The sequence below is a fragment of the Hemibagrus wyckioides genome, linkage group LG11 (genome assembly GCF_019097595.1).
Source record: "Hemibagrus wyckioides isolate EC202008001 linkage group LG11, SWU_Hwy_1.0, whole genome shotgun sequence".
Taxonomy (NCBI): domain Eukaryota; kingdom Metazoa; phylum Chordata; class Actinopteri; order Siluriformes; family Bagridae; genus Hemibagrus; species Hemibagrus wyckioides.
In genome coordinates, this window is record NC_080720.1 from 1,271,014 (window position 1) to 1,285,068 (window position 14,055).

Sequence of the window (14,055 nt, forward strand, 5' to 3'; positions counted from 1 at the left end):
ACATTTTTTTCAGTTTAAGTCTAAAATATTTAGTCACATTTCCACAGTCTGAAGCTATCTCAGATCATTAGCTCACCTCATTTAACATGTATTTAGTCATAATATATGCAGCTTGCCAAGCTTTCATATAAAATGTACATTCATGTCATCTACTGCTCATAGTTTTAGTTTTAGTTAGAACTCTTGTGGTGCGTTCTGGACTAACTGGAGCTGGTTTATGCTCCTCCTGGAACATCCAGAAAGCAAGATATTACAAAACTTTTGAAAAAACAACTTTTTCTAGCCTGTCAAGTAGAACAGTATGATCAAAGAAAAGTATGTCAGAAGCTGCACTAAGTTCAAGCAACACCAGCAAGGAGACACAACCCTGATCTGTGGGGTCAGATGGTGATCCACTCAAAGATGATATCTCTGAGAGATTAATGCTAAAACTATAAACAGGAGACATGAACGCATCACCCCAGTCTTACCATTGGCTATTGGTAAATCTCCCTGCAGTAGCAGATGTAATTGTATGTTTAACACGGTGAAATGGCAAATTGCGTATCTCATGTCCAAAGTACATTTTAACAGGATAATGGTTTGTCCAACTCCATCTGTTGAAATGTGACTATATTTTCCTCATCTAATCCAAATGTTAGAATAAGTTCCAGGGTGTGACCTCCATTATGAGTGGGTCATATTATGTTCTAATTAACACGTACTGAATCTAAGATGGACACAATTGCTGTTCTGAATCTTGAAATCTGCAAATTCACTAAGGTATTTAAAATATGGCCCTGGAGGTCTGTACATAAGAATTTTTTGGAATTGACCCAGTGAACTTATTTTTTGTGGCTACAAAAGTTAAGTTAGTATAAAGAACTTTAAATGTGTTAAGTTTATGCCTGGATTTTTGTGTGCCGCCTAGCTTATTGTCATGAATAGCTGCAAAACCTCCTCCCCTGCTCGTTAGGTGTGGCTGATGTACAGTATGTAACTATAACCGGGCGGACAAGCTTCATTTAACGCTATATATTCATTTGGTTTAACCAAGATGGGGCTGGACCAGACAAATCACGCCATCCTAGAGCATCCGGCCTACTTCTGCCTCAATAGGTTTTATAGGGATTCCCTACATCTAGCTCATCTGTGCCCAAAGGGGACAATAACATATCTCCTTCTGGATCAGGAGAATTTACTGAGTGAGCTCCTGCATGTAAAATAGGGATATCATAGTCACGGAAGAGAGCAAGAGAAAGGGAAAGACCCGTCTCTTGTTCCGCTTCAGCCAACTCAACCTGTGAACCCCATGATCGAAGCTGTTGCGCTGCCTCAGCGGACAAAACAATCGTCACAAACATTCACAGAGTGCTTCCTGAAGACAAAGGAGCTGGAGTAATGTGACATAGATGCCCTTATATGAACTTGTTGACGTGAACCCTAACCCTTCGTCATGTGTCCTATCTGAGCCATTAAAAGGCATGTGTGCACACAGAGCTTCAGATACAACTTCCTCAATGAAGCATTCCCATAGTGTCAGCCATGACCAGTGGTGGGTAAAGTACACATCTCCTGTATATAAGTGAAAGTTAATGTTACTCCAGTAAAAGTATAAGTCCTCAATTTGAATTTCTACTTGAGCTAAAGGACAAAAGCACTTGTGTCCAAATGTACTTAGGTAAAAAAAGTACTACATTTATCCTAGGTCAAATGTTGTCATTTTTTGTAATTAATTATTCATTTTATTTGAGAAGAGTCTGTCACTCTACTCACACATGTTTGTTAATACAAGTTCTGAGAAAGTATTCTGATACAGATGTCAGTTAACATTATTCTAAATCAAGGAGCCCAAGGGGAACATGGGGCTGTAAAATAACACAACTTGAGATCCATTAGGTTTTCTTGTTAAGATTTATGGTATACTTAAGATAGTAACAAATTATAACCTGATAAAACACATTACCATGTAGCTGTTAAAATGATTCATTTGTGTGTGTGTGTGTGTCAGTGGACACTACACAAGAAAAAGGAGCCTTATATAAAGACAGGGTCTGTAGCTTGTAAATTGTTTCCTACAGAAAGTACTTCAAAATGAAAATATAAACATCACGGCAGAAGAAAATATGAAGTACTACAGCCGGACCGTCGGACTTGGTAACTCATACATAATAGCTAATGTGTGCTGGACACTCCTGTGTCCTGGGAATCAGTTTTAAACAAATGACAAGCGAGGATTTGAGCAGAAGCTCTATAACAGAAACTTGCTGCTCTACAGATTCAGAGGAAAAAGGTTCAAATTCAGCACAGTCAATATTTCAGTATTTAGTAACTAATACTTTGGTGTGTGATGGACAATTACAGTATTTGTGCAATAATCTTATTCTGCTTTACATTAAAAAAAAAACTACGAAAAAGAAATGTTACTTGATGACTGGTCAAATATCAACAATAAAAGTTGACCTATTGGGTTAATGGGTATGTTTTTTAGAAATATGATGTTGAGTTCTTGTAAGATGAAATCATATGTTACTGAGGCAGGCTGAGCAGGTATCTGAGTATGAAAGAGTGTTTCTTGCAGAATCCTGCAGGTAAGGCCACAGGCCATGGGTGTGCAGGTGGCGGGATGGGGTCAGAGTTTGCTTTCATCGTTAACTACAGTATTTCAGGCTGTGACACTGACACTTTTATTGCTCTGCTGAAATGGTTGTGCTCGCTGCATTTATTGAAACCAAAAAGATACGATGGTTCAAAAATAATGCATGTTTTGGTTAGCTTGGTTTGCTTGCTGTTCTGTAATTGGACAACTGCTTTTTTTTATTTTTTTCCCTTTTTGGTTTAATACAGGTAAGGAGAGATGAAGGATAATGTATTGGAGTAGAAAGTATGAAATGTAGTGGAGGGAAAGTAAAAACTAAAATGCAGATACTGGAAAAAGATACTTAAGTACAGTAACAATATACATTTACTTTGGTACTTCCCCCCACTGGCCATGATGCAGCGTCAAGTTCCCTTGAAAGCAAATAGGAATACTCAGTATATCAAGGCTGGGTATGATAAATACATGGGTTTACAACTGGTATCAGAAGCTAGACAACAAAATGGTATGACAAAAGGGCTTACAACAGCTTGCTGATTACGTGAGTGACTTATGCCTAACATAAAACCAGTGAAACCGAATAGGGGGTTGAATGAAATACACAACACAGCTGAATGAAACACACAAACCAGGAAGAGTTTGACTAAAATTGCAGGGTTGCCCTGTGGTCTGGCGGGGAAATGTCTAAGGTATCTGTGACACCTATATTTGGTTAGGATTAGTTGTTAGATTAGACTGATGTCTTCCTGGAAAAATCTTACCCAATGATTTTTAATTTTTAACAAAACTTCCTAGTAGCTAAATGGTCATATTGCCCACCCTGGACATTCTTTATGTCTACCCTTTTATATTCTCTAACATAACAATGTTCTTATCTCATCTATTCCATCATTGGAATGTCTTCCTGTGAAATAAAAAAAAAAACCCTTGCAGCATTTACAGTCTACATACGTGACCTGCAATTATCATCTTGATGAGCAGGAAATCAGTGCTAAGATCCTGAACTATGACAGAAACACATCCACACCTTACCTTTAAATTTAGTAGAAGTGTAGCATTCATTAGCAGAACTACTGTGTAAGAACTAAACAACTAACATGCTGGGAATTTGCTGTAATTTCCCAGTCATGATGCACGTCCCAGCATCACCAAGATCGGATTCTTGGGCCCTTGAGCAAGATCCTTAACTACTCAGTTGTGTCCTGCATAAGATGTAAATTCTTTTAGATAAAATTGTCTACCAAATGACGTAAATGAAAATGGGACAACAGTCTGAGCAGTTAATCTCACCAGTTGATTCCCTCCATTCTCAACTGCTTTATCATGTGGTTATATCTTCTAAACCATGGGAGAAGGCTCTCTACAGAGTACCATTATCAGTTCAAAATCTATAGTAAGAATGCTATCACCAAACTGACCCTGTTTAGACCCTAGGATTATGTATTGATCTGATTCCAAGTGTCACTCTGCCTTCTCAGATTTATCAAATTCAATCTATGTTATTTGATTGGATGTCTAGAAGGTTATGTAATTAGGGCATTCCAGCAATAGAAAAGGTTAGACCAGTAACACTGTTAGTTGTAGCAGTACTGGGTAGATATAAAAGAGTGCTGAGAGAGGACAAGGACACTTGCTGACTTGCACAGAGACAGAGAGCTGAATACAAAGATGCTGATTAAAGATTCAAGAAGCTTTATTGTCATTTCAACCACATATATCTGACGCAGTACATAGTGAAATGAAACACCTTTTCTCCAGGACCTAGTGCTACAGAAACATACAACATAAAGATCAAATACAAAAAACAACACAGAGCTAGGACCGGAGTTTGTCCAAGCCACATGAAGTGCAAAGTGTGCAGCTAGGTGCAAACAGAGCAATGACAAGACAATGAAAAAACAATAAGCAAAAAAAAAAGAGAACACAAAAACACAGGACACTTAGCGCCGAAAAAAGAAAAAGCACATGTGCAATGAAATGTAAATGAAATGTAATAAAATGAGATGATGTACAACTTTGAGACCTGACAACATGTATTGTGCAAAAATACAATAGCAGCAGCTGAGGTAGTGCAAAATAGAAATAAACATAAATATAAATATAGCAGCAGATGTCATAAACACAAGGATTGAGGTAGTGCAATAAGTATTGAACAATATAAGTTATGTGTGTGTGTCCACACAGGTGAGAGAGAGAGTGTGTGTGTGTGTGTGTGTGTCAGAGAGAGACAGAGAGTTTTGTACAGTTCAGTCCTGAGTGTGTGTGTGTGTGTGAGAGAGAGAGAGAGTTTTGTACAGTTCAGTCCTGGGTGTTGAGGAGCCCGATGGCCTGAGGAAAGAAACTGTTACACAGTCTGTTTGTGAGGCCCGAATGCTCCAGTACCTCTTTCCAGATGGCAGAAGGGTGAAGAGTGTGTGAGAGGGGTGTGTGGGGTGTGTAAGAGTGTGTGTGTGGGGTGTGTGTGAGGGGTGTGTGGGGTGTGTAAGAGTGTGTGTGTGGGGTGTGTAAGAGTGTGTGTGAGGGGTGTGTGGGGTGTGTAAGAGTGTGTGTGAGGGGTGTGTGGTGTGTGTAAGAGTGTGTGTGAGGGGTGTGTGGGGTGTGTAAGAGTGTGTGTGAGGGGTGTGTGGGGTCATCCACAATGCTGTTGGCTTTGCGGATGCAGCGTGCGGTGTAAATATCCGTGATAGAGGGGAGAGAGACTCCGATGATCTCAGCTGTCTTTGCTATCCCCTGAAGGGTCTTGTGATCCGAGACGGTGCAGTTCCCAAACAGACAGTGATGCAGCTGCTCAGGATGCTCTCGATGGTCTCTCTGTAGAACACAGTCAGGATGGGGGGAGGGAGATGGGCTTTCCTCAGCCTCCTCAGGAAGTAGAGACACTGCTGGGCTTTCTTGGTGATGAAGCTAGTTTTGAGTGACCAGGTGAAGTTCTCTGCCAGATGAACACCAAGGAATTTGGTGCTCGTGACGATCTCCACAGAGGATCCATCGATGAACATCGGAGAATGGTCACTCTGTGCTCTCCTGAAGTCAACAACCATCTCTTTAGTCTTGTCGACATTCAGAGATCGGTTGTTGGTTCTACACCATGCTGTTAGCCGATGCACGTCCTCTCTGTAAGCTGACTCGTCGTTCTTGCTGATGAGACCCACCCCACGCATGTGCGTGCTTCACTTCTCTGATGGCTCAGGACAGTTTGGCCCTCGTTGTTTATAAGGCTGCCGTGACCATGCTCTGAAGGCAGAGTCTCTCGACCTCTGGACAGCACACACTTTTTCAGTCATCCACAGCTTCTGGTTGGAGCGTATGGTGATGGTCTTGGAGACGGTCACGTCATCAATGTACTTCCCAATGTAGCCGGTCACTGATGCCGTGTACTCCTCCAAGTCAATAGAGTCGCCATTGGTTGCAGCCTCCTAAACATGTCCCAGTCAGTGCACTCAAAACAGTCCTGAAGAGCAGAGATGGCTCCTGCTGGCCAGGTCTTAACCTGTTTCAGAACCGGTTTAGAGCATCTGATGAGTGGTCTGTATGCTGGAATCAACATCACAGAGATGTGGTCTGATTAGCCGAGGTGGGGGCGGGGCTCCGCACGATACGCGCCGGGAATGTTTGTGTAAACAAGATCCAGCGTGTTCGCCCCTCTCGTAGCAAAGTCCACATGCTGATGGAATTTAGGGAGCACTGTTTTGAGATTTGCATGATTGAAATCTCCGGCGATGATAAACAGTTCGTCAGGGTGAGCATTCTGCAGCTCGCTAATATCTCCGTACAGCTCACACAGAGCCTCCTTAGCATTAGCGCTGGGTGGAATGTACACTCCAATAATGAATACGGTGGTGAATTCCCGGGGTAAATAAAAAGGTCTTCATCTAACAGTCATGAACTCCACTAGCGATGAGCAATAATCAGACACAAGCACAGAGTCCTTACACCATTCTGTGTTGATGTAAACAAACACGCCACCACCACGAGCCTTACCGCACAGAGCTGCATTCCTGTCGGCACAAAACACAGTTAGCCTGGCTAGCTGAATGGCGGCGTCCGGAACTCTGTCGCTGAGCCATGTCTCTGTGAAAACAAAGACGCAGCAGTCTCTGTACTCACGCAGTGTAGTTTGCTGGAGTCGGATGTAGTCCAATGTAGTCTAGTGAGCAGACATTTGATAGCAGTATGGAGGGGAGTGCCACTGTCTTTGGTGTCCATGCACTTTGAAATTCAGGCTAAAACAAAGATATAGCACCATTTTGGTTCTGGAGTGGCCGCTGCGTGCTACTGCGGCGCCACCATCTTGGATACATCCTTGTCTTGTATTTAAAAGGGAAGGTATTTGCAATGATCACTCTTAGCTCATATAGCTCATGTTATGCAATTACTAAAACTGTTGAAGAGAAAAACAACTGAACTGCTGCTTGAATATTCGTAGCTGTTTTTTTTTTACCAAATTAATGACTGCAAACATGACTGTCAGTGTTTTAGGCCAATTCTATCCTGAATGCATAGCTCTGGTGTAACTTCTGAATATTCTACAACAACAGAGTCAACATCGCATTTTATGACAAATATTCTTTCTCTCCTTTCAGGTTCCCTTTCCCAGCTCAGTGGTAGGTACTTCTCTTAATCACTCTCACTGTTTGCTGGAGGCATTTCTGTTCCTCAGTTTTACTCAGTCAGATCCTGATTGTTGACACTAGAATTGTAACTGATGTTTTTATTTCAGAATGTGGCAGTGCACCTTTTAATACCCGTATTGTGGGTGGACAGAATGCTTCAGCTGGGGCGTGGCCATGGCAGGTTAGTATACAGAGCCCTGTATATAAAGGTCATTTCTGTGGAGGATCCCTCATTAATAAAGACTGGGTTCTGACAGCAGCCCACTGTTTCTCCAGGTACAATTTTATACATAACACTGTACTAATATTTCTCAGAACTTTAACTGAACAAATGACTAAATATTTTTATTTCTTTCTTAATTCCTTCAGCACTATCACTTCTAGCCTGACTGTGTATTTGGGGAAACAGACTTTAAATGGCTCTAATCCCACTCAAATTGCAAGAGGTGTTAAACAGGTGATCCTTCACCCCAACTACAACAGTGCAAACCAAAACAATGACATTGCCCTTCTGCTTCTGAACTCCTCCGTCACCTTCACAAACTACATCAGACCAGTGTGTCTTGCAGCTCAAAACAGCAATTTTCCAGCTGGAACCAATTGCTGGATCACAGGCTGGGGAAGCATCAAATCTGGAGGTAAAGTACACACACACACACACACACACACACACAGTTACTTGTGCACAAGTAAATATACTCATATTGTCCATATTAGGCAATTCTCAACCACAGAGGTGTTTCATTTGTTTCAGTAGTAGTTGAGGTGCTTAGGACTTTGTTGATGATCAGTGCCCTAAAAGGCAGGAAATTATGTAAGGATTCTGAATTATACCCAATCTGGGGTATAATTTGTTACCATTTTTTTTTTTTTGTGTGTGTGTGTAGTGCAACTGCCATATCCTGGTGTGCTGCAGGAGGCAATGGTGCCCACTAGGGATGCAACCATACAGTTAACCCATGGTTCTATACGTACCGTGGTTTTTAACCACGGTTTTCGGTTCGGTTCGGTTCGGTTCAGATGGCTTGGCAAATTAAAGTTTTTTTTTCCATTATTCTTTGCTTAGCTGACAGGAACAATAAGTATGTTAAGAAAAAAAAAACTGGTTTTAGTTGCAATTCTCTTTATTTTACTTAAATGCAAAAATCAACTTGTACACATTCATAGTGTACAGAAAATAGTGAGATATAAAAATTATATGACTTTATGACTTTATTACAGGAGATGGGTTTGGAGTACGGTGCTCTTTTTTCCCAGTCTGACGTGTAATGAACAGTAAGGATGAGATAACTCTCTGTTACCCGCATGGTCCAACTATCTTATTAGAGCAAGGCTTTGTGCTTTAGCCGATTTTTTTTTTTTTTGCGAATTTTCTCATAGAATTCGGGAAAAGGGCATGTCAATAGTGTGTAACGCGGTTCCAGCACTTTTATAAGTTGCCGAAAACCCACATCACTGATGTGGGTTTTCAGAAAACGGCTGCAAATCTTTACCAATTATTATATTATAATAATATTTTGTGTCTCTCTGAACCATTTGTGTATGAATGCTGGAAGGAATCAGCTAGGGGACTGTTGCTTTTTGGATGCCTGTGTTACCTGCTTTGCCATCCTGCTTCCACACAGTGATATTTCTAGGTGATGAAGCTGCAGATGTGTGGTCATGTTGGAAGTATTTCCATGTCAGTAGCTAACTCGTGTGTGACAGTGCTTGCACACAGTCATTTTTTTGTTTCGCATTTTTGTTTCATTGGCATCATAGTCAACAACAAATCTGAAATGTTCCCACACCACAGATCTGAAAGATGGCACTGCTTCCTCGTATTTCTGTCTCGCGTCACCGCTTGTCTGAACCCAGAGCCTCCCTCCAGGTGGACACCACAGGGTGGTCCTAGAGCCTTCTCCATTTACCAATATAATCCAATAGTTGTGTAGTTCCACTTAGAAATTTGCAGAAAAACAAAGAAATAAAGTACTCCTCCAGGCTTGGATGAGAAAAAGCAACCGGTTTTATTTAGAAAAATATCACAGAAACTGGCACTCAAATACACGGATTCATGAATCGATGCAGTCAAGTACACCCCCTTCACAAATCCCCCAGTATATATACCCTTTAGCCCAGCTGCCTAACCTTGCTGGATTCTATGTTTCTATGGATTGTTTTGACGTTCACCCATTATTCCCCCTGAAAAACAGCCCCACCTTTCTGTGACCTTCATACACTCTATGGGTCACAAGTTTTAATATTGACACATATTGTTCATCTATCTAACTTCTATTAAACCTTATTTAGCCCAAAAGACACATTTATGTCATTATACCCCTTACACTTTTAATTCAACATTCACCCACATGTTCCATGTATTCGTTGTGGTTGTTCCTGTGTAGTTCAAGGTGACTGGCTGACATTTATTAGAAATCTGAGGACCTTACCACTATTTTTATTATCACATTTACATTTACACCATTCTATGTATTCCCACTATTTAGGCCGCGAGCACTATCCTTAATTTACATCAGGTTACCCAAGTAATACTGCTAATAAGGTAAAAATAAAATGGCAAAATAGCTCTGCGTGCAGTTTAGGTTGGGTTACGTTGAGTTTGTTTATTATTGATTTATTTAGGCTAGGAGTAGTCTAAGTAGGAGTAGCAGTCAGTTTACTTTACTTTACTTTAATTTACTTTAATTTACTTTAATTTACTTTAATTTAATTTAATTTAATTTAAATTCCTAAATCCTCTCTATTAAAGTCTGTGCTTTTCCATTACATTTACTCGGTGTGTTGTGTCCCTATGTTTACATTAACATCCGCCACTGCAATAATATTTTGCCGGCACTTCAATAACATCTTCTCCAAATCCTCTCCAGTCTCAGTGCCTATTGTTTAGTTCTTAATTATGTCACAAGGAGTTTTACCAACTTTCCACTTGCTACGGTAAGCTACTTTTTATTTACATAAGATAATAAGAAGCGATATAACACCTGTACATTATATAAGGGTAGTTTTAACTTTAATTTTTCTAAAATAAACACTCTAGTCAGAATTGGGTCAAATAAGACTGTTATGGTGTTCTCGCCCTTAAGCCCAAGGATTCTGAACTTCGTCAACATGTTTTTTCGGTCTCAGTGGAGCCAACACCGTGATATGGTACGATGTGCTAGCCTATGTCCTTGTGATGTTTACGCCAAAGCCAGAAAGTTCGAGAATAATAACCCACTAACGATGATTCAGCCAGTTTTGCTCATCTCTATTTTTATGATTATGATATATATTTTTTTGTCCTATAACTTCTACGTTTAAGTTTATGCTAATTTTATCTATTTATCATAAGCTTACCCACTGACTAATGATTATGGCAGGTGCTTAATAGTGAAAGAATTATTAGATAACCAAATAATCACATAACTATGATTATTATCAAATAATCAATAAATTAGAGACGCTAATTAGACAGGCAACATATCGGTGATTAACAATGAAAGTAAGTACTGATTACCAAATTGAAAATCATCATATGATTAAACATAACTGAATGAATCTAATGATTAACCAATTTATCCCTAATCATTATCAATGATTAAACAATTTATCTAGTCTCTTTGTTCATGTCTTAATGATTAAACCTGACTCGGATCTATCTTAAGGATTAAAAGAAAGTATTCAAAATTATTAAAATTAGAATTAAAAATAGCATTAACCTTTCCTTACTGATTAAAATCAAACGTACTTAATGATTAGGTATAAGACAAGTATAAGTTTCAGAAATTTTCCACACGCTCAATAGGGTTAGATTGAAATCTGACACCAGCATCACAAGCATGGTTACCACCCCTAACTTTAGCGCTCACTGATTGGATACATATCTTTGTGATTTTCTACTGGGATTTGGATCCATTACTACAAACATGATGTGTGCTGGTTATCTCCAGACACCTGCCAGGTACACACAGAGTCACAGATACAACATGAACAAATATCTGAATAATGTGTGAATAAACCTTAAAGTGTGAACATAATAGAATTTATTATGGTCCAAACAAAAACATCAAAACTTATTTTACTCTTTTAAAGGGGGATTCTGGAGGTCCATTGGTGGCTAAACAGGGTGCGGTCTGGATTCAGGCTGGTATCACTAGCTGGGGTAGGGGCTGTGCTCAGATGAACTCACCTGGTGTATACACTCGGGTATCTCCGTACCAGAACTGGATATCCAGCATCATCAACCAAAATCTACCTGGCTTTATCACGTAAGACATTATTTGGTCATGAACATTAAATATATGTATATACAAAGCAATCAAAGAGTATTTACCAGCATAAACCTCTTGGTTGGCAAGTTATCACTTCATGTAGGTTAAATACTATAATATAGTTTTAGCAATAATCTCTCAGAGTTATCATCTTTGATTGGATCACCATCTGACCCCATGAATCAGGGTTGTGTTTTCTTGCTGGTGTTGGTTTAGTTAGTGCAGCTTTTGATACTGTTGATTATACAGGGTGGGGCACAGAAACTTCCTTTTCCTGAAGGCGCATTGTGAAGGATGGTTAGGTTGTAGAAAAGTGGGGATGGGATTTTTTTATGGGGATACCTCAAGGCAGAGGTTTTTAAACATCGCCCCACAAACCTGCTTCAGCGGAAGAATGTTATTCGGCAGGAAATAGCCCGAATTCCAGTGGTCATGTTGGAATGTGTAGAGGGAAACCTCAGAAATCAGTTGCATCAGTGAACGGTGGCCACCACCTTCAAGATATTTTGTTTAAAACAGCATGATTTGAAATTTGAAATTATGTTCTTTCATTATCAAAAAATAAATTTGGTTTATCAGCAACAATTTTTCTTTCATTCGCCTTCAAAAAAAGGAAGTTTTTGCGCCCCACCCTGCGTACTATTCTACTTAAGCTAAAAAATATTCTTAGAGTCCTGTTTATTTTCCCTGTGCATGCTTATGTTTTTGGTGTTCCACAAGGTTCTGTTTTAGGCCCACTGCTTTTCTCCATATATATGCTATCTCTGCCAAAAAATAATATCTAACCATGGTATTAGCTGATTCCACTTATGTACTGATGACACACAGGTATATGTTTCAGCTAAGTTAGATGAGAGGCACCAGCTTATTTAGACTGAAGATTGTGTAAAGGACATTTGACAGTGGATGCTTACTAACTTTTTCCATCCAGTTAGTTGTTAGAAACTTGCATAAGTAGCCTTCCTGGTCCCCTGTTGATACCAGCTGACCACATCCCACTGACTGGTCCCACACTACAACTAGAATTTTCTGATGTTTTCTCTTCCTTAATGACCTCATAGAGCACTCCATACCAACCATGTGTGGTTGTGTACAATGTGGAATTTGACTGGGAGCCAATGCAGTGTGGACAAGATCTTACAGACATTGAAAGATCCGAGCTAAATAGAGACTGCTCATTCCAATTGTTTTATACAGCATCAGTGTGGGTCCTCTAGTCCAGTCTATCGTTTAAGTGTAAACAAAATACTTGTAGTTGTCAACTATTCCAACCTCCTCGCCCATGATGGTTCTGGGCTCAATCAAAGTTTTAGTCCTCCTGAAGTCCACCACCATCTTCTTGGTCTTCATCACATTTAGGAGCAGGTAATTCCTAGTGCACCAGTCCACAAAGTTATCCAGAAGTCCCCTGTACTTGGTACTGGGTGCCTCCACAGAGCAGATCAGACCCAAATGTAGGGATAGCAGACAGTCAGGATAAACAAAGACATACACTGGAAACACTGGGGAGAAAACTCAGCAACAGCAATACAAAACAAAATCCTGAGAAGAGGCACACAATCACGACAAGGACTCAGCAAAAAATAAACCCAACATTACAAGTATAACTAGAATGTTGCATTAACAGAAGAAAATGTGAGTGTGACTGCAAAAAGCACAGCGATATATTGCTTAAACTATTGCAAAGCATCCTCAAATAATATATACAAGCTAAAGTGAAAATGAACTAGTGTGCTTAAATGTCCGGATGGAAACCAGGAAGTGAACCGTGTGAAAAATGCATTTAAAAATTTGGATAAAATAAACTATAATCCTTATCGGCATGAAAAGTAATAGCACATTTAAGCACAACATGAGCAATTATCGCTATTATCATTTAGGACTAGTAGTGCGCCCAGAAAACGGAATAATAACAAATCACCACACTGCATCACACTGCCATCAGCATCACTCTCAAGTTAACCTATTAAGATGAGGTTTACATGCACAGCACCTAGCACTAGCCTCCATTACAAATATACAAGCTATACATGCTTAAACGATTGCAAGACATTCACAAATAATATATACAAGCTATACAAGCTATACAATAATATATACAATATATACAAGTCACAGTTAAAATATGAAGTCAAAACGAAGTAGTGTGTGCACTCTGCTTTAATGTCTGTACGAAAACCAGGAAGTGAACCATAGCTGAAGTTTAATGTAGTATGTAGGTAGTTTAAGGTAGTATGTGTAGTAGTATTTACCAACACCTACCGCTGGCCTCTGTTAAATATGTACACACTATACATGTTTAAACTATTACAATACATTCTCAGATAATAAATACAAGCTAAAGTCACAGTTAAAATATGAAGTCTAAACGAATTAGTGTGTGCGCTCTGCTTAAATGTCTGTACGAAAACCAGGAACTGAACCCTAGCTAAGATTTAAGGTGGTACAGTATGTGGCTGTAAGAGTTAGAATTCAAGCTGTAGGAACAGTTTAAAGACAATACATCCTTAAAAAACAAACCTCTTCACTCACTCTAGCTGACGTCACAGCTAGCCCGTATGGAAACCAGGAAGTAAAGTTTGTGAAAAATGCATTTAAAAATTAATATAAA

General features: G+C 39.6%; 1 pseudogene; it reads left to right on the forward strand.

The window, feature by feature from the left end:
* The first annotated feature begins 7,133 nt into the window (after window positions 1–7,133).
* Window positions 7,134–11,445, forward strand: LOC131361388 (serine protease 27-like; annotated as a pseudogene).
* Window positions 11,446–14,055: the final 2,610 nt, after the last annotated feature.